At 45.8% G+C, this 21,995-nt stretch overlaps 1 protein-coding gene across 1 annotated transcript in view; it reads right to left on the bottom strand.

The window, feature by feature from the left end:
- The window catches only part of MRPS27 (mitochondrial ribosomal protein S27), a 127,875-nt gene that overhangs the window by 33,569 nt on the left and 72,311 nt on the right, over positions 1-21,995 (bottom strand). The window lies entirely within an intron of this gene.

The following is a 21,995-nucleotide window of genomic DNA, read 5'->3' as shown; positions in this document are numbered from 1 at the left end:
CTGTTTCATCTCCCTCAGCATATCTTTTGCACATTGATAGTGAGCGGGCGGTATGGGTCTATATCTTTCTTTTATTGGGGGATGGTCACTGGTGGGGATTGTGTGTTCTACCCCTTCTATCCGTCCGAAGTCCAATGGGTGTTTACTGAAGACTTGTTCATATTCCGTCACTAGCCTATACACCCCTTGTTTTTGATGGGTAGGTGTTGAATTTATGCCCACGTGTAGCTGTTGACATCAATCCTCCAATTCTCCGTCTGAGCCGTTGCCTTCCACCTGACAGGTTGGTTCTAAGGGCTCAATGGTTGTGATGGCATTGTTGTCAACAGTATATAGCTTTGCCACTGTAGCATACCTTGGCAAAGTGACCTCTTCCTCTCCACAGTTCAAAAGTCGTACCGGCACTCGTCCCCGGTGTACCTCGACTACCCCTCGTGCTGTGAGTATAGTGGGCCTGCTGTCGGTGTACACTGGTTCTATTAAGGCTTGATAATCTCGTCCCTTAGTACCAATGGCTGCTCTACACCATACCAGCATTTCTGTTTTTGGTGGGATTACAATAGATGTTGGATCACTTACCCTCACACTGCCGATTTCTCCACCTGCAACTTCTACCTGTTGCCTTAACATCAATACTTTTATTTCCCTTTGGAGAACTCTCTGCTGGCAGGATTGGGCAGTTTCAGCAATTTGCTGTAAGACAGAAATAACTTCGGAAAAGCAGTTCTCTAACACATTCATTCCTATCAATACAGTTGGTTCACAGTTCCGCCGGTCAACATCAACAACAATTATACCCTGTTTCTTCAATTCTACTTTACCAATCTTTATGGTCATCTCCCTGAATCCTAGTTTCGGTACCAACTTACCATTACTGGCCAATATATCTAGTTCAACATCAGAGGGCCCTTTATCAATATCTGCATCAGCCCAGTACCTCTTATAAAGGATATACGGTATAGATGAAATCTGGGAACCTGTGTCCAGCAAAGCGTTGAGGGGCATTCTGTCCAGCACAATAGGGATAATGTGTCTTCCCTTGATGTACCTGTCGTGCCAGGGTGTTGGGCCTTGAAAGTTCATTCCTGCGAAGCGGCCCACATTCCCAGGGGATTCCCGTTTAAATCACAATCTCGTGCAAAGTGGCCTGGCTGCTGGCAACGGCGGCAAATGGGCTGTCCATCCGGTTGGTAGCGGTCGCGGGGTCGTCCTCTCCATGTCGGGTATCTCTGGGGTCTCATCCATGGAACACCTTCTCTACGGTTTGACAACTCCATCTTGGGTCTTCTCATCTCCTGCATGGTTTTAGCCATTGAAGCAACAACATCAGTTAAAGAGTCAAGCTTTTGTTGAAGAGCCTCATTAGTACTGGGCCCCAGGGGCTTAGCAATGGCCCCGGACATAGCTGATGTCACCGGTACTCCATGTTGTTGAGGAACCTCTGCCATGAGTTGCCCAGGCTCCTGATCCCGAGGTGCCTCTGCCAGCTGGAGACGTATAACGCTCTCCTTTAATTGGGCAAATGTCAATTCAGGGTTCTTAAAAACAAGCATGCTCACATGCCCCCGGTGAGAAGGGGTGTAGAGTCCCTCAATAAATTGATCTCTTAGCAGTTTATCCGCTCCGGTGTTAAAAATGGGTTCAGCCAGTGTAAGTGATTTAAGGGCTTCCTGCAGGTTTAAGGCAAAGTCTCTCACGCCCTCATTAACTTTTTGTTTGCAATTAAAGAATCGTACTTTAGCTTTGCTGCTGGCAGTGGTTTCAAATGTAGCTTTTAATCCAGCAAACATGCGTTCAATAGTGCCTTTCAGATCAGCTGCCCATGCTGTGACTTCTCGCTTAGCATGGCCACTTAACTGCATCATCAGGAGACTAACACGCTGAACTTCACCCACGGGGAACATGTTAAAATGGGCCAGCATCTTTTCTCTGAAATCGTCAAGGGTATTAGGCTCACCTTCATACATTGGAAGCCATGGGCCACCCGGGGTATATGGCATCAGCACCGGCATGATGGGCGCCACTCCTTGCACCGCTGCGCTACCGGACTCTCTATCGACACTCTGTCTTTCAGCTGCATTAGCGTCGCCGGGTGCTGCGGCGTCTCCGTGCTGCGACATACTGTGCCCCCTTAGTTAATCCGGACCCTTCCGGTCCTCCGCTTCCGTCGGGATAGTGTAGATTCGTTCCGCTGTGCAGCAGGATCGGTTTTCCCCTTGCTCTGACGTCAGAGCGCTCAGCTTGGTGCCGCCCACAATGACACACCCCCTGCTGCTCCCGCCCGCCGCGCGCTCTGTAATGGCGGATTCTGAAGTTTTTCAGTCAGACTGGGGTTCAGGTGATGGCGTAGCTCAATTAACAGTCTCGTGCCTAACGGTTATGAGGTGATTACCTCAGGGGATGGCGGCCATCTTTACTCAATTATAACCAATGGGGAAAAGTCACTTTCAATAGTTTTCAATGGGGAATGGATTTTTCTTTAATAAAGTAAATTTTCAAGATTTTTCATCCAAGTTTTCACAGTTTTGGGCTCCAATCACGGCACACAATACCCGGTATACGGGCTGGCTAGATCCTGTTCGTGACGCCAATTGTGACGCCCAGGAGACCGGGATACCCAGCACCGGACCAATGGGGTCTGTCTCTTAAGCGGGATGTCACGGGTGGCTTGACCCGGTGCTGTGGCCTCAGGCAATGCACAGTGTAAGGGGTATCGTGAGGGGACAGGCACTTACTTGATCAGCAGCAGGTTCTCCCAGCGGCGATGATCCCGATCCTGGATAGATAGCTATTGTCCAAATGAAAGTCTGAGGCACTGAAACGTTTAATCAGTTTACTTTAACATAAAGGGATTTACAACCAGTCCTGTCACCGGAGTCTGTATGGGAACTCTGAGTTACTTTGACCCTGCCGGGGACTTCGCCTCTTATTGTACGCAATTTCTGTGTGGCCCTGCTGCTCTAGGGGTATTTGCCACAAAAACAGTTACGGACACTGGATACAAATACTAAAATAGCAAGACTGCACTACCACCTCCGGCCAGAAGGGGGAGCTCCAGAGACTCCCCTTGATCTATTCTGGTCTGAGAGAAGAACTGGCAGTTGGGCAGTTGGGCTAAGGAGCTGAAAGTGAGAGGTCATACAGCTGAACTTTTAACAGCCCTATGACGGTTTCCAGGCCCAAATCATCGGCCTGAGGAGAAGAGGGATAGAGAAAAAGGACATTGTGAGAACCGGGTAGCATTAATCACTACCCAGAACAGGCGCAAAGACGGATACCGGATCCGTGGCTGTATTCATTACATATAATACAGCAACCGGAAAAACGTGAGGCGATATCAGCGTCACTAGGGTCGGACGCAGCAACAGACACAGAGTTCAGCGGTACTCCCGGAGGGGGTAAGCCGATAAAAGGACTCGGGTTGCCCGTCGAACCAGGACCCGGAGGGGACAGATTGGGCCGGCAGCCAGTTCACATACAGCAGCAGGGCCACACAGAAATTGCGTACAATAAGAGGCGAAGACCCCGGCAGGGTCAAAGTAACTCAGAGTTCCCATACAGACTCCGGTGACAGGACTGGTTGTAAATCCCTTTATGATAAAGTAAACTGATTAAACGTTTCAGTGCCTCAGACTTTCATTTGGACAATAGCTATCGAACCAGGATCGGGATCATCGCCGCTGGGAGAACCTGCTGCTGATCAAGTAAGTGCCTGTCCCCTCACGATACCCCTTACACTGTGCATTGCCTGAGGCCACAGCATCGGGTCAAGCCACCCGTGACATCCCCCTCAAGAGACAGACCCCATTGGTCCGGTGCTGGGTATCCCGGTCTTTTGGGCGTCACACTGATCACACCCAGAAGGGGCCTGGGAAGTGCTCTGATCACACCCAGAAGGGGCCTGGGAAGTGCTCTGATCACACCCAGAAGAGGCCTGGGAAGTCCTCTGATCACACCCAGAAGAGGCCTGGGAAGTCCTCTGGTCACACCAAGAAGAGGCCTGGGAAGTGCTCTGATCACACCCAGAAGAGGCCTGGGAAGTCCTCTGGTCACACCCAGAAGAGGCCTGGGAAGTGCTCTGATCACACCCAGAAGAGGCCTGGGAAGTGCTCTGATCACATCCAGAAGACACTTGGGAAATGCTCTGATTAGTGATGAGCGAATATACTCGTTACTCGAGATTTCCCAAGCACGCTCGGGTGTCCTCAGAGTATTTGTTAGTGCTCGGAGATTTAGTTTTCATCGCCGCAGCTGAATGATTTACAGCTACTAGCCAACAAAAACAAGTCGGTGGGTGGAGGGGGAGTGTAATGCTCTAGACAATGTTTTGCCTGAAAACCTAGAATCCTGACATTCCCATGAATGTTACTGTGATACGTACCACCAATATTTTTACAGACCAAGTACTGTCTCCCCAACAGTAATGGTATTCCCTAATAAGATTTTTTTTTGCAGGATAATGCACCCTGCCATACTGCAAGAATTTTTCCGAATGGTTTGAGGGATTCAACAGAGATCAAAATGTTGTGGACTAGCCCCCAAATTCCTAATATCTAAGGGATATGCTGCAAAACAGCTGATAACTATGGAGCCTGCACATCACAACCTAAAGGCTTTAAAGGATCTGCCATTACTATCATGGTGCTGGAAACTGTTATGACCTGGTGGTCAGGACAATAATGGACCTAGTGGTTAAGAGCACACGGAATGACCTGATAGTTACTGATAATAAAGGACGAGCTCTGGGACGTGGGAACTCTGCTGACCGCAATCCCTAAACCTATCAACCACACTAGAAATAGCCGTGGATTGCGCCTAACGCTCCCTATGCAACTCGGCACAGCCTAAGAAACTAGCTAGCCCTGATGATAGGAAAATAAAGCCTACCTTGCCTCAGAGAAATTCCCCAAAGGAAAAGGCAGCCCCCACATATAATGACTGTGAGTAAAGATGAAAATACAAACACAGATGAAATAGATTAAGCAAAGTGAGGCCCGACTTACTGAACAGACCGAGGATAGGAAAGGTTACTTTGCGGTCAGCACAAAAACCTACAAAAAGACCACGCAGAGGGCGCAAAAAGACCCTCCGCACCGACTCACGGTGCGGAGGCGCTCCCTCTGCGTCCCAGAGCTTCCAGCAAGCAAGACAACAAATTAAATAGCAAGCTGGACAGAAAAATAGCAAACCAAAGAAATACAAGCTGGAACTTAGCTTCTGATGGGAAGACAGGTCACAAGAACGATCCAGGAGTGAACTAGACCAATACTGGAACATTGACAGGTGGCGTGGAGCAAAGATCTAAGTGGAGTTAAATAGAGCAGCAGCTAACGAATTAACCTCGTCACCTGTGAAAGGAAACTCAGAAACACCCACCAGAGGAAGTCCATGGACAGAACCAGCCGAAGTACCATTCATAACCACAGGAGGGAGCCCGACAACAGAATTCACAACAGTACCCCTCCCCCTTGAGGAGGGGTCACCGAACCCTCACCAGAGCCCCCAGGCCGACCAGGATGAGCCAAATGAAAGGCACGAACCAGATCGGCAGCATGAACATCAGAGGCAGAAACCCAGGAATTATCTTCCTGACCATAACCCTTCCACTTGACCAGGTACTGGAGTTTCCGTCTCGAAACACGAGAATCCAAAATCTTCTCCACCACATACTCCAACTCCCCCTCAACTAACACCGGGGCAGGAGGATCAACGGATGGAACCACAGGCGCCACGTATCTCCGCAATAACGACCTATAGAACACATTATGGATGGCAAAAGAAGCAGGAAGGGCCAAACGAAATGACACAGGATTAAGAACCTCAGAAATCTTATACGGACCAATGAAACGAGGCTTAAACTTAGGAGAGGAAACCTTCATAGGAACATAACGAGACGACAACGAAACCAAATCCCCAACACGAAGTCGGGGACCCACACAGCGCCGGCGGTTAGCGAAACGTTGAGCCTTCTCCTGGGACAATGTCAAATTGTCCACCACATGAGTCCAAATCTGCTGCAACCTATCCACCACAGTATCTACACCAGGACAGTCTGAAGACTCAACCTTCTCTGAAGAAAAACGAGGATGGAAACCAGAATTGCAGAAAAACGGCGAAACCAAAGTAGCCGAGCTGGCCCGATTATTAAGGGCGAACTCAGCCAACGGCAAAAAGGACAATCAATCATCCTGATCAGCAGAAACAAAGCATCTCAGATATGTTTCCAAAGTTTGATTAGTTCGTTCGGTTTGGCCATTTGTCTGAGGATGGAAAGCCGAGGAAAAAGACAAATCAATGCCCATCCTAGCACAAAAGGACCGCCAAAACCTTGAAACAAACTGGGAACCTCTGTCAGAAACGATGTTCTCCGGGATACCATGTAAACAAACCACATGCTGGAAAAATAATGGCACCAAATCCGAGGAGGAAGGCAATTTAGACAAAGGTACCAAATGGACCATCTTAGAAAAGCGATCACAAACCACCCAAATGACCGACATCTTTTGAGAGACGGGGAGTTACGAAATAAAATCCATAGAAATATGTGTCCAGGGCCTCTTCGGGACCGGCAAGGGCAAAAGCAACCCACTGGCACGAGAACAGCAGGGCTTAGCCCGAGCACAAGTCCCACAGGACTGCACAAAAGAACGCACATCCCGCGACAAAGACGGCCACCAGAAGGATCTAGCCACCAAATCTCTGGTACCAAAGATTCCAGGATGCCCAGCCAACACTGAACAATGAATCTCAGAGATAACTCTACTAGTCCATCTATCAGGGACAAACAGTTTCTCCGCTGGGCAACGGTCAGGTCTATCAGCCTGAAATTTTTGCAGCACCCGCCGCAAATCAGGGGAGATGGCAGACAAAATTACCCCCTCTTTGAAAATACCCGCCGGCTCAGGAACACCCGGAGAGTCAGGCACAAAACTCCTTGACAGGGCATCAGCCTTCACATTCTTAGAGCCCGGAAGGTACGAAACCACAAAATCAAAACGGGAGAAAAATAACGACCATCGAGCCTGTCTCGGATTCAACCGTTTGGCAGACTCAAGATAAGTCAAATTCTTGTGATCTGTCAAGACCACCACGCGATGCTTGGCTCCTTCCAGCCAATGAAGCCACTCCTCGAATGCCCACTTCATGGCCAACAATTCACGATTACCAACATCATAGTTACGCTCAGCAGGCGAAAACTTTCTAGAAAAGAAAGCACATGGCTTCATCACCGAGCCATCAGAACTTCTTTGCGACAAAACAGCCCCTGCTCCAATCTCAGAAGCATCAACCTCAACCTGAAACGGAAGCGAAACATCTGGCTGGCACAACACAGGGGCAGAAGAAAAACGACGCTTCAACTCCTGAAAAGCCTCTACAGCCGCAGAGGACCAATTGACCACATCAGCACCCTTCTTGGTCAAATCAGTCAACGGTTTAGCAACAGTAGAAAAATTAGCGATGAAGCGCCGATAAAAATTAGCAAAGCCCAGGAACTTATGCAGGCTCTTCACAGATGTCGGCTGAGTCCAATCGTAAATGGCCTGGACTTTAACAGGGTCCATCTCGATAGTAGAAGGGGAAAAAATGAACCCCAAAAATGAAACCTTCTGAACTCCAAAGAGACACTTTGACCCCTTCACAAACAAGGATTTCGCACGAAGGACCTGGAACACCATTCTGACCTGCTTCACATGAGACTCCCAATCATCCGAAAAGACCAAAATATCATCCAAATACACAATCAGGAATTTATCCAGGTACTCTCGGAAGATGTCATGCATAAAGGACTGAAATACTGATGGAGCATTGGAAAGCCCAAATGGCATAACCAGGTACTCAAAATGGCCCTCGGGCGTATTAAATGCGGTTTTCCATTCATCGCCTTGTTTAATACGCACAAGATTATACGCCCCTCGAAGATCTATCTTGGTGAACCAACTAGCCCCTTTAATACGAGCAAACAAATCAGACAGCAACGGCAAAGGATACTGAAATTTGACTGTAATTTTATTAAGAAGGCGGTAATCAATGCAAGGTCTCAAAGAACCATCCTTCTTGGCCACAAAAAAGAACCCTGCTCCTAACGGTGATGACGACGGGCGAATATGGCCTTTCTCCAAGGATTCCTTTATATAACTCCGCATAGCGGCGTGTTCTGGCACAGATAAATTAAACAATCGGCCCTTAGGAAACTTACTACCAGGAATCAAATTAATTGCACAATCGCAATACCTATGAGGAGGTAGGGCACTGGCTTTGGGCTCAAATACATCCCGATAATCCGACAAAAACTCTGAAACTTCAGAAGGAGTGGAAGACGAAATAGACAAAAATGGAACATCACCATGTACCCCCTGGCAACCCCAGCTGGACACAGACATAGATTTCCAGTCCAATACTGGATTATGAACCTGTAGCCATGGCAACCCCAAAACGACCACATCATGCAGATTATACAACACCAGAAAGCGGATATCCTCCTGATGTGCAGGAGCCATGCACATGGTCAATTGGGTCCAATACTGAGGCTTATTCTTGGCCAAAGGCGTAGCATCAATTCCTCTCAATGGAATAGGATACTGCAAGGGCTCCAAGAAAAAAACCACAGCGCCTAGCATACTCCAAGTCCATCAAATTCAGGGCAGCGCCTGAATCCACAAATGCCATAACAGAATAGGATGACAAAGAGCAAATCAGAGTAACAGACAATAGAAATTTAGACTGTACCGTACCAATGGTGGCAGACCTAGAGAACCACTTAGTGCGCTTAGGACAATCGGAGATAGCATGAGTGGAATCACCACAGTAAAAACACAGCCCATTCCGACGTCTGTGTTCTTGCCGTTCAGTTCTGGTCAAAGTCCTATCACATTGCATAGGCTCAGGCCCATGCTCAGATAGTACCGCCAAATGGTGCACAGCTTTACGCTCACGCAAGCGTCGATCGATCTGAATGGCCAAGGACATAGACTCATTCAGACCAGCAGGCATGGGAAACCCCACCATGACATCTTTAAGGGCTTCAGAGAGACCCTTTCTGAAGATTGCTGCCAGGGCACATTCATTCCACTGAGTGAGCACAGACCACTTTCTAAACTTCTGACAATATATCTCCGCTTCATCCTGACCCTGACACAGAGCCAGCAAGATTTTCTCTGCCTGATCAACTGAATTAGGTTCGTCATAAAGCAATCCAAGCGCCAGGAAAAACGCATCAACATCACGCAATGCCGGATCTCCTGGCGCAAGGGAAAATGCCCAGTCTTGAGGGTCCCCACGTAACAAAGAAATAATGATCTTTACTTGTTGAACAGGGTCACCTGAGGAGCGAGGTTTCAAGGCAAGAAACAATTTACAATTATTTTTGAAATTCAAGAACTTAGATCTATCACCAAAAAACAAATCAGGAATAGGAATCTTAGGCTCTGACATCGGATTCTGAACCACAAAATCTTGAATGTTTTGTATCCTTGTAGTGAGATTATCCATCCAAGAGGACAGACCTTGAATGTCCATGTTTACACCAGTGTCCTGAACCACCCAGAGGTAAAGGGGAAAATTGAGACAAAACACACTGCAAAGAAAAAAAAATGGTCTCAGAACTTCTCTTATCCCACTATTGAGATGCATTAGTACTTTGGGCCACCTGTACTGTTATGACCTGGTGGTCAGGACAATAATGGACCTGGTGGTTAAGAGCACACGGAATGACCTGAAAGTTACTGATAATAAAGGACGAGCTCTGGGACGTGGGAACTCTGCTGACCGCAATCCCTAAACCTATCAACCACACTAGAAATAGCCGTGGATTGCGCCTAACGCTCCCTATGCAACTCGGCACAGCCTAAGAAACTAGCTAGCCCTGAAGATAGGAAAATAAAGCCTACCTTGCCTCAGAGAAATTCCCCAAAGGAAAAGGCAGCCCCCCACATATAATGACTGTGAGTAAAGATGAAAATACAAACACAGAGATGAAATAGATTAAGCAAAGTGAGGCCCGACTTACTGAACAGACCGAGGATAGGAAAGGTTACTTTGCGGTCAGCACAAAAACCTACAAAAAGACCACCCAGAGGGCGCAAAAAGACCCTCCGCACCGACTCACGGTGCGGAGGCGCTCCCTCTGCATCCCAGAGCTTCCAGCAAGCAAGACAACAAATTAAAAAGCAAGCTGGACAGAAAAATAGCAAACCAAAGAAATACAAGCTGGAACTTAGCTTCTGATGGGAAGACAGGTCACAAGAACGATCCAGGAGTGAACTAGACCAATACTGGAACATTGACAGGTGGCGTGGAGCAAAGATCTAAGTGGAGTTAAATAGAGCAGCAGCTAACGAATTAACCTCGTCACCTGTGAAAGGAAACTCAGAAACACCCACCAGAGGAAGTCCATGGACAGAACCAGCCGAAGTACCATTCATAACCACAGGAGGGAGCCCGACAACAGAATTCACAACAGGAAACCACAGGACAGAGGAGTCTATGCTTCAACAGGTCAAAACTGTGCTCGATTATATGGGTCTATAATATTAGTGTTATGGCTGATCAGACTAGCAGAATTTCCTCCATATGAGAGCCCCCTAGGTACCGAATTTATTTCACCTTGAAGAGTTTGAGGGGTGGAGGCAAAGCTGCATTCACAGGCTGACACACATATTGTCTGGGGCAGGAATAAAGGAGTTTGTCTGCTGGCAGGAGGAGTACCCGATACCCCACAGACAATTTTATAAGCTCCTGCATCTATGCCATTACTATCATGCGGAGTCACTGAGTATGTGGGGGTCTGTGCCCATGAATGATCATACAATGCACAGCCATTACAAGCAGCACAGTCGGCGCCATTTCCACTCTATATACACCAATTGCCGATCTGGTGTTGACAAAAAAGAGAAAAGTGGGAAGAAAGGAGATATTGGACCTATAGAGGAGGGCCAGGGGCAGGAAATTCTTACAGATAGAACTGCACTTGTGCTTGAATGAGGCTCATAATTTATCACAATGGGTGTACAAAATGCCAACATTTAGATTAGATGCAGGACAGCGTCCGAGTGTAAGGTTCATCAGGCAGACCGCCTGTATTATGTTGTGCTCGTGTCCGAACTCGGAGACCTCTTGGAATGGGAAGCTGGACACAGTAAGGAAAGCCGTAACCTCTTCTCCCTTCATATGTGTCCTCCTGGGATATGTGGAGGATTTGGGGACAGACAAACATGTTAAAACTGCCGTGGCCAGCATGTTGTATATGGCAAGGACACTAACTGTAAAGCACTGGCTATCACACCGCGAACAGACAATTTCAGAGTTAGTCAACAAAATAAAATGGCTATTGATCCAAGAGAGGGGAACATGCCAAAAAAGAAACGTGGAGGTCAAGTGTGATGAATCATGGGCTCGCAGGATTGATGGTTGGCCGTTGCCTGGCGAGAGCTGATGAGGAGTCGCCAGGGCTTATTGTGAATCTGTTGGCCATGTCTGTACCGGCTCTGGAGCATTTACTAAAGTACCATGGGGTTGTCTGCTGTGAAGAAGCGGCAAATGAAAATAAATCACCGGCGTGAGTGGAGGGTGAGCAACTCTCACATATATCTATGACAATTGTCTCTGACCTCAATGACCCTGCAGGTGCTTGTATACTACCATGTTAGTTATTCTCCATGTATCTTATGGAGGACTTGGGTAATAAGGATGGGGTTTTTTTTTACATTTTATTACGTTTTCTGAAACAAAATCAATAAACACACAATGATTTAAAAAAACGTTATTGCTGATCGCTGCTAATCTCCAATCGTCACATTCCAAAAACCAAAGAGAAAACGTCTCTGATCACATCTTGGTTCAACAAATAGTAGTTTTGCTGTGAGATCAAAATATCCATTGCCTGTCATGGAGGAACACAGGATACAAGATCTATAGGCAGCAGAAGAAACGCTCTGTAGACAGAATGTCTTTATCTAGGCTTACTGGCTGTAATAGTTAATAAGCTCAGGATATGCTTGCAGAATGACTGCCCAGAGGGACTTATTAAGAGCAAGGCCGGAAATCAGATCTAAGGCTTTAGAGCGACTGAAAGCAGCTGATCGTTCAGGGCCATGTGTATACGGAGGACTCGGACCCTTAGGAATTAGTCCTAATATAGTGGGAATAGAATTTCTTTCCCGTTCTGAGTGATGTGATGAGTGACATTAGTAATGACATTCTTATGGCCGGCACACAAGACCCCCTGCCCTGTGTCTGCCAATTAGCCGAGGTCAAATAACAGATAACCTTGGACACCGTGTATTGCTTTCCACCTCACCTGATAAAATTCAGCTGATCTGGATATTACACAACATGAATGGATTATTTTCTTTCATATATATTTCTGCCTTATGTTTCCCAATTAAATATTACATTTTAGTGAGCTGCTCTGTTCCTTTAGCAGACATACTCCATTTAACCCCTTCAAGACCCAGCCTATTTTGACCTTAAAGACCTTGCCGTTTTTTGCAATTCTGACCAGTGGCCCTTTATGAGGTAATAACTCAGGAACGCTTCAACGGATCCTAGCGGTTCTGAGATTGTTTTTTCGTGACATATTGGGCTTCATGATAGTGGTAAATTTAGGTCAATAAATTCTGCATTTATTTGTGATAAACACGGAAATTTGGCGAAAATTTTGAAAATTTCGCAATTTTCACATTTTGAATTTTTATTCTGTTAAACCAGAGAGATATGTGACACAAAATAGTTAATAAATAACATTTCCCACATGTTTACTTTACATCAGCACAATTTTGGAAACAAAATTTTTTTTTGTTAGGAAGTTATAAGGGTTAAAATTCGACCAGCGATTTGTCATTTTTACAACGAAATTTACAAAACCATTTTTTTTAGGGACCACCTCACATTTGAAGTCAGTTTGAGGGGTCTATATGGCTGAAAATACCCAAAAGTGACACCATTCTAAAAACTGCACCCCTCAAGGTACTCAAAACCACATTCAAGAAGTTTATTAACCCTTCAGGTGCTTCACAGAAGCAGAAGCAACATGGAAGGAAAAAATGAACATTTAACTTTTTAGTCACAAAAATTATCTTTTAGCAACAATTTTTTTATTTTCCCAATGGTAAAAGGAGAAACTGAACCACGAAAGTTGTTGTCCAATTTGTCCTGAGTACGCTGATACCTCATATGTGGGGGTAAACCACTGTTTTGGCGCACGGCAGGGCTTGGAAGGGAAGGAGCGCCATTTGACTTTTTGAATCAAAAATTGGCTCCACTCTTTAGCGGACACCATGTCACGTTTGGAGAGCCCCCGTGTGCCTAAAAATTGGAGCTCCCCCACAAGTGACCCCATTTTGGAAACTAGACGCCCCAAGGAACTTATCTAGATGCATAGTGAGCACTTTGAACCCCCAGGTGCTTCACAAATTGATCCGTAAAAATGAAAAAGTACTTTTTTTTCGCAAAAAAATTCTTTTAGCCTCAATTTTTTCATTTTCACATGGGCAACAGGATAAAATGGATCCTAAAATGTGTTGGGCAATTTCTCCTGAGTACACCAATACCTCACATGTGGAGGTAAACCACTGTTTGGGCACATGGTAAGGCTCGGAAGGGAAGGAGCGCCATTTGACTTTTTGAATGAAAAATTATTTCCATCGTTAGCGGACACCATGTCGCGTTTGGATAGCTCCTGTGTGCCTAAACATTGGCGCTCCCCCACAAGTGACCCCATTTTGGAAACTAGACCCCCCAAGGAACTAATTTAGATGCCTAGTGAGCACTTTAAACCCTCAGGTGCTTCACAAATTGATCTGTAAAAATGAAAAAGTACTTTTTTTTTCACAAAAAAATTCTTTTCGCCTCAATTTTTTCATTTTCACATGGGCAGTAGGATAAAATGGATCATAAAATTTGTTGGGCAATTTCTCCCGAGTACGCCGATACCTCATATGTGGGGGTAAACCACTGTTTGGGCACTCGGCAGGGCTCGGAAGAGAAGGCGCGCCATTTGACTTTTTGAATGGAAAATTAGCTCCAATTGTTAGCGGACACCATGTCGCGTTTGGAGAGCCCCTGTGTGCCTAAACATTGGAGCTCCCCCACAAGTGACCCCATTTTGGAAACTAGACCCCCCAAGGAACTTATCTAGATGCATATTGAGCACTTTAAACCCCCAGGTGCTTCACAGAAGTTTATAACGCAGAGCCATGAAAATAAAAAATAATTTTTCTTTCCTCAAAAATGATTTTTTAGCCTGGAATTTCCTATTTTGCCAAGGATAATAGGAGAAATTGGACCCCAAATATTGTTGTCCAGTTTGTTCTGAGTACGCTGATACCCCATACGTGGGGGTAAACCACTGTTTGGGCGCACGGCAGGGCTCGGAAGGGATGGCACGCCATTTGGCTTTTTAAATGGAAAATTAGCTCCAATCATTAGCGGACACCATGTCACGTTTGGAGAGCCCCTGTGTGCCTAAACATTGGAGATCCCCCAGAAATGACACCATTTTAGAAACTAGACCCCCAAAGGAACTAATCTAGATGTGTGGTGAGGACTTTGAACCCCCAAGTGCTTCACAGAAGTTTATAACGCAGAGCCATGAAAATAAAAAAAAAAATTATTTTCTCAAAAATGATCTTTTAGCCTGCAATTTTTTATTTTCCCAAGGGTAACAGGAGAAATTTGACCCCAAAAGTTGTTGTCCAGTTTCTCCTGAGTACGCTGATACCCCATATGTGGGGGTAAATCACTGTTTGGGCACATGCCGGGGCTCGGAAGTGAAGTAGTGACGTTTTGAAATGCAGACTTTGATGGAATGCTCTGTGGGCGTCACGTTGCATTTGCAGAGCCCCTGATGTGGCTTAACAGTAGAAACCCCCCACAAGTGACCCCATTTTGGAAACTAGACCCCCAAAGGAACTTATCTAGATGTGTGGTGAGCACTTTGAACCCCCAAGTGCTTCATAGAAGTTTATAATGCAGAGCCGTGAAAATAATAAATACGTTTTCTTTCCTCAAAAATAATTATTTAGCCCAGAATTTTTTAATTTTCCCAAGGGTAACAGGAGAAATTTGACCCCAATATTTGTTATCCAGTTTCTCCTGAGTACGGTGATACCCCATATGTGGGGGTAAACTACTGTTTGGGCACATGCCGGGGCTTGGAATTGAAGTAGTGACGTTTTGAAATGCAGACTTTGATGGAATGCTCTGCGGGCGTCACGTTGCGTTTGCAGAGCCCCTGATGTGCCTAAACAGTAGAAACCCCCCACAAGTGACCCCATTTTGGAAACTAGACCCTGAAAGGAACTTATCTAGATGTGTGGTGAGCACTTTGAACCCCCAAGTGCTTCATAGAAGTTTATAATGCAGAGCCGTGAAAATAATAAATACGTTTTCTTTCCTCAAAATTAATTATTTAGCCCAGAATTTTTTATTTTCCCAAGGGTTACAGGAGAAATTGGACCCCAAAAGTTGTTGTCCAGTTTCTCCTGAGTACGCCGATACCCCATATGTGGGGGTAAACCACTGTTTGGGCACACGTCGGGGCTCAGAAGGGAAGTAGTGACTTTTGAAATGCAGACTTTGATGGAATGGTCTGCGGGTGTCACGTTGCGTTTGCAGAGCCCCTGGTGTGCCTAAACAGTAGAAACCCCCCACAAGTGACCCCATTTTAGAAACTAGACCCCCCAAGGAACTTATCTAGATATGTGGTGAGCACTTTGAACCCCCAAGTGCTTCACAGACGTTTACAACGCAGAGCCGTGAAATTAAAAAATCATTTTTCTTTCCTCAAAAATTATGTTTTAGCAAGCATTTTTTTAGATTCACAAGGGTAACAGGAGAAATTGGACCCCAGTAATTGTTGCGCAGTTTGTCCTGAGTATGCTGGTACCCCATATGTGGGGGTAAACCACTGTTTGGGCACACGTCAGGGCTCGGAAGTGAGGGAGCACCATTTGACTTTTTGAATACGAGATTGGCTGGAATCAATGGTGGCGCCATGTTGCGTTTGGAGACCCCTGATGTGCCTAAACAGTGGAAACCCCTCAATTCTAACTCCAACACTAACCCCAACACACCCCTAACCCTAATCCCAACTGTAGCCATAATCCTAATCACAACCCTAACCCCAACACACCCCTAACCACAACACTAACCCCAACACACCCCTAACCCTAACCACAACCCTAATTCCAACCCTAACCCTAAGGCTATGTGCCCACGTTGCGGATTCGTGTGAGATATTTCCGCACCATTTTTGAAAAATCTGCGGGTAAAAGGCACTGTGTTTTACCTGCGGATTTTCCGCGGATTTCCAGTGTTTTTTGTGCGGATTTCACCTGCGGATTCCTATTGAGGAACAGGTGTAAAACGCTGCGGAATCCGCACAAAGAATTGACATGCTGCGGAAAATACAACGCAGCGTTTCCGCGCGGTATTTTCCGCACCATGGGCACAGCGGATTTGGTTTTTCATATGTTTACATGGTACTGTAAACCTGATGGAACACTGCTGCGAATCCGCAGCCAAATCCGCACCGTGTGCACATGGCCTAATTCTAAAGGTATGTGCACACGCTGCGGAAAACGCTGCGGATCCGCAGCAGTTTCCCATGAGTGTACAGTTCAATGTAAACCTATGGGAAACAAAAATCGCTGTGCACATGCTGCGGAAAAACTGCACGGAAACGCAGCGGTTTACATTCCGCAGCATGTCACTTCTTTGTGTGGATTCCGCAGCGGTTTTACAACTGCTCCAATAGAAAATCGCAATTGTAAAACCGCAGTGAAATGCGCAGAAAAAAACGCGGTAAATCCGCCATAAATCCGCAGCGGTTTAGCACTGCGGATTTATCAAATCCGCAGCGGAAAAATCCGCAGAGGACCAGAATACGTGTGCACATTCCTAACCCTAACCCTAGCCCTAACCCTACCCCTAACCCTACCCCTACCCCTAGCCCTACCCCTAACCCTACCCCTAACCTTAACCCTAACCCTACCCCTAACCCTAACCTTAACCCTAGCCCTACCCCTAACCCTACCCCTAACCCTACCCCTAACCCTACCCCTACCCCTAACCCTAACCCTACCCCTAGCCCTACCCCTAACCCTACCCCTAGCCCTAACCTTAACCCTAACCCTACCCCTAACCCTATTCTAACATTAGTGGAAAAAAAAAATTTTCTTTATTTTTTTATTGTCCCTACCTATGGGGGTGACAAAGGGGGGGGGGGTCATTTATTATTTTTTTTATTTTGATCACTGAGATAGATTATATCTCAGTGATCAAAATGCACTTTGGAACGAATCTGCCGGCCGGCAGATTCGGCGGGCGCACTGCGCATGCGCCCGCCATTTTGGAAGATGGCAGCGCCCGGGAGAAGACGGACGGGACCACGGCTGGATCGGTAAGTATGATAGGGTGGGGGGGGACCACGGGGGGGGGGGATCGGAGCACGGGGGGGGGAATCGGAGCGCGGGAGGGGTGGAACGGAGCGCGGGGGGCGTGGAACGGAGCACGGGGGGGCTGGAATGGAGCACGGGGGGGTGGAACGGAGCACGGGGGGGGTGGATCGGAGTGCGGGGGGGTGATTGGAGCACGGGGGGAGCGGACACGAGCACGGGGGGGAGCGGAGCACAGGGCGGAGGGGAGCCGGAGCAGTGTACCGGCCAGATCGGGGGGGTGGGGGGGCGATCGGAGGGGTGGGGTGGGGGCACACTAGTATTTCCAGCCATGGCCGATGATATTTCAGCATCGGCCATGGCTGGATTGTAATATTTCACCCGTTATAATGGGTGAAATATTACAAATCGCTCTGATTGGCTGTTGAAAGTGAAACTGCCAATCAGAGCGATCGTAGCCACGAGGGGGTGAAGCCACCCCCCCTGGGCTAAACTACCACTCCCCCTGTCCCTGCAGATCGGGTGAAATGGGAGTTAACCCTTTCACCCGATCTGCAGGGACGCGATCTTTCCATGACGCCGCATAGGCGTCATGGGTCGGAATGGCACCGACTTTCATGACGCCTACGTGGCGTCATGGGTCGGGAAGGGGTTAAATGATATGGATGCCATCAATTTCTCTATTTTTAAAGCAAGGGGGGTAAATGAATTAATCTTGATGATGTATGTCCACTCTCTGTGTCTCCACTGTAAAAGACAACCAACAGTTCAAACCTCGCTTCCATCTGTCCTCTATTACCAGCCAGCTTGTAGTCCGGTACCATGGAGGCACATAGCTTTGTCTAGGCGCTGTAGTCACAAAACTGAACTTTATTTGTAAAGTTTCTCTGTTTTTTTTTTTTTTTTCATTTTAAATGAAATGGGGGACTTTAACTACCCGGATATTAACTGGGAAACAGAAACCTGTGAAACCCATAAAGGCAACAGGTTTCTGCTAATAACCAAGAAAAATTATCTTTCACAATTGGTGCAGAATCCAACCAGAGGAGCAGCACTTTTAGACCTAATACTATCTAATAGACCTGACAGAATAACAAATCTGCAGGTGGTCGGGCATCTAGGAAATAGCGACCACAATATTGTACAGTTTCACCTGTCTTTCACTAGGGGGACTTGTCAGGGAGTCACAAAAACACTGAACTTTAGGAAGGCAAAATTTGACCAGCTTAGAGATGCCCTTAATCTGGTAGACTGGGACAATATCCTCAGAACTAATAATACAGATAATAAATGGGAAATGTTTAAGAACATCCTAAATAGGCAGTGTAAGCGGTTTATACCTTGTGGGAATAAAAGGACTAGAAATAGGAAAAACCCAATGTGGCTAAACAAAGAAGTAAGACAGGCAATTAACAGTAAAAAGAAAGCATTTGCACTACTAAAGCAGGATGGCACCATTGAAGCTCTAAAAAACTATAGGGAGAAAAATACTTTATCTAAAAAACTAATTAAAGCTGCCAAAAAGGAAACAGAGAAGCACATTGCTAAGGAGAGTAAAACTAATCCCAAACTGTTCTTCAACTATATCAATAGTAAAAGAATAAAAACTGAAAATGTAGGCCCCTTAAAAAATAGTGAGGAAAGAATGGTTGTAGATGACGAGGAAAAAGGTAACATATTAAACACCTTCTTCTCCACGGTATTCACGGTGGAAAATGAAATGCTAGGTGAAATCCCAAGAAACAATGAAAACCCTATATTAAGGGTCACCAATCTAACCCAAGAAGAGGTGCGAAACCGGCTAAATAAGATTAAAATAGATAAATCTCCGGGTCCGGATGGCATACACCCACGAGTACTAAGAGAACTAAGTAATGTAATAGATAAACCATTATTTCTTATTTTTAGGGACTCTATAGCGACAGGGTCTGTTCCGCAGGATTGGCGCATAGCAAATGTGGTGCCAATATTCAAAAAGGGCTCTAAAAGTGAACCTGGAAATTATAGGCCAGTAAGTCTAACCTCTATTGTTGGTAAAATATTTGAAGGGTTTCTGAGGGATGTTATTCTGGATTATCTCAATGAGAATAACTGTTTAACTCCATATCAGCATGGGTTTATGAGAAATCGCTCCTGTCAAACCAATCTAATCAGTTTTTATGAAGAGGTAAGCTATAGGCTGGACCACGGTGAGTCATTGGACGTGGTATATCTCGATTTTTCCAAAGCGTTTGATACCGTGCCGCACAAGAGGTTGGTACACAAAATGAGAATGCTTGGTCTGGGGGAAATTGTGTGTAAATGGGTTAGTAACTGGCTTAGTGATAGAAAGCAGAGGGTGGTTATAAATGGTATAGTCTCTAACTGGGTCGCTGTAACCAGTGGGGTACCGCAGGGGTCAGTATTGGGACCTGTTCTCTTCAACATATTCATTAATGATCTGGTAGAAGGTTTACACAGTAAAATATCGATATTTGCAGATGATACAAAACTATGTAAAGCAGTTAATACAAGAGAAGATAGTATTCTGCTACAGATGGATCTGGATAAGTTGGAAACTTGGGCTGAAAGGTGGCAGATGAGGTTTAACAATGATAAATGTAAGGTTATACACATGGGAAGAAGGAATCAATGTCACCATTACACACTGAATGGGAAACCACTGGGTAAATCTGACAGGGAGAAGGACTTGGGGATCCTAGTTAATGATAAACTTACCTGGAGCAGCCAGTGCCAGGCAGCAGCTGCCAAGGCAAACAGGATCATGGGGTGCATTAAAAGAGGTCTGGATACACATGATGAGAGCATTATACTGCCTCTGTACAAATCCCTAGTTAGACCGCACATGGAGTACTGTGTCCAGTTTTGGGCACCGGTGCTCAGGAAGGATATAATGGAACTAGAGAGAGTACAAAGGAGGGCAACAAAATTAATAAAGGGGATGGGAGAACTACAATACCCAGATAGATTAGCGAAATTAGGATTATTTAGTCTAGAAAAAAGACGACTGAGGGGCGATCTAATAACCATGTATAAGTATATAAGGGGACAATACAAATATCTCGCTGAGGATCTGTTTATACCAAGGAAGGTGACGGGCACAAGGGGGCATTCTTTGCGTCTGGAGGAGAGAAGGTTTTTCCACCAACATAGAAGAGGATTCTTTACTGTTAGGGCAGTGAGAATCTGGAATTGCTTGCCTGAGGAGGTGGTGATGGCGAACTCAGTCGAGGGGTTCAAGAGAGGCCTGGATGTCTTCCTGGAGCAGAACAATATTGTATCATACAATTAGGTTCTGTAGAAGGACGTAGATCTGGGGATTTATTATGATGGAATATAGGCTGAACTGGATGGACAAATGTCTTTTTTCGGCCTTACTAACTATGTTACTATGTATGTAAATGACAAAAAAATGTAAAAAATTGCGTTTCTTAAGATTGTAGCATGCCTGACCAGCCAGAGCCAATTTCATGTACTGGACCAATAGTAGGAGGCTAAGCAGATGAACACAAGATTAAATCCGGCAGCTGTACAAATCCTAAAGGCCATTTACACCTTCACCTTTATGTTGTTTTTTTTTCAATTGATTCATAAGCCAAAACTAAACAATTATACAAATAGTCTAAAATTATCCTATTATTTTTACCATTGCAGAATTCTTCACCTAACTAGCAAAATCTGACCAAAAATCAGTGCTCTGTTCCTGGCAGGAAAGGGGAGGGTGTCCATGGTAGATCAGAGAAGATTCGAGGGCAGATCACTCAGCCTCTAGGTAGGTAAGAAAACACATAACATTTAAAGAGCTGTAGAAAGGGAAATCACTCCAGGAATTAAGCTGTGCTGATGCAGGAAATCTAGTGAGGACCAGGGCTGTGGAGTCGGAGTCGGTGTCCCCTTTGGTGGAGTTAGCATAAAATGGACCATCTTCGACTCCTAAAATATATAATAAATTGGGCGACAGTAGAACAATGTGGGATTTGCTGCAGGAATTTGGGAAAGTTATGAAATGTCCTATAAATGTCTGTTCTGTTCCTGATCTAAGCTTTTACTGGAGATGAATCTGTGCTGCACTTTATGCACATGCTCAGTAGTGACCAGTGCTGTGGGGTCAGAGTCAGGGAAATTGAGGAGTCGAGGTCAGAGGTTTAGCTTACTGACTCCACAGCCCTGGTGAGGACACACAGACCTCACGTCCAGCATGTATTACTGGGACTAACAGGTCTACATGCATTCTGAATCATAGTGCAACTTTTTAAACTAAATGTCAAATTGACATACTGTATTTAAAATAATTTTTCACCATTACAGCCCTCCGATCAGGAATTCATGCGTTGCAATTCCTTTATAATAGATACATACGAGTGGCAATTTGGGAGATGATTCCAAAACCTGTATTGTTATCCCAAGTCAAATGGTAGACAAGTATTTTCAGGAGTCATTAATTACAGCTGGTTTCTCCCAGTCCATAGCATTGCTTTTCAAGCTAATAAGGAGAGGGCCAAGGAAGGATCTATACTTTTTTATTAGCAGCCCAGTGGCTCAGTGGTTAGCAGTACAGTGGTTAGCACAGCAGACTTACAGCGCTGGGGTCCTGGGTTAAAA

This window comes from Ranitomeya imitator, chromosome 1 (assembly GCF_032444005.1).
Source record: "Ranitomeya imitator isolate aRanImi1 chromosome 1, aRanImi1.pri, whole genome shotgun sequence".
Lineage (NCBI taxonomy): Eukaryota > Metazoa > Chordata > Amphibia > Anura > Dendrobatidae > Ranitomeya > Ranitomeya imitator.
Note: the sequence above shows the minus strand (reverse complement) of the source record. Positions and strands in the feature narration are given on the sequence as shown.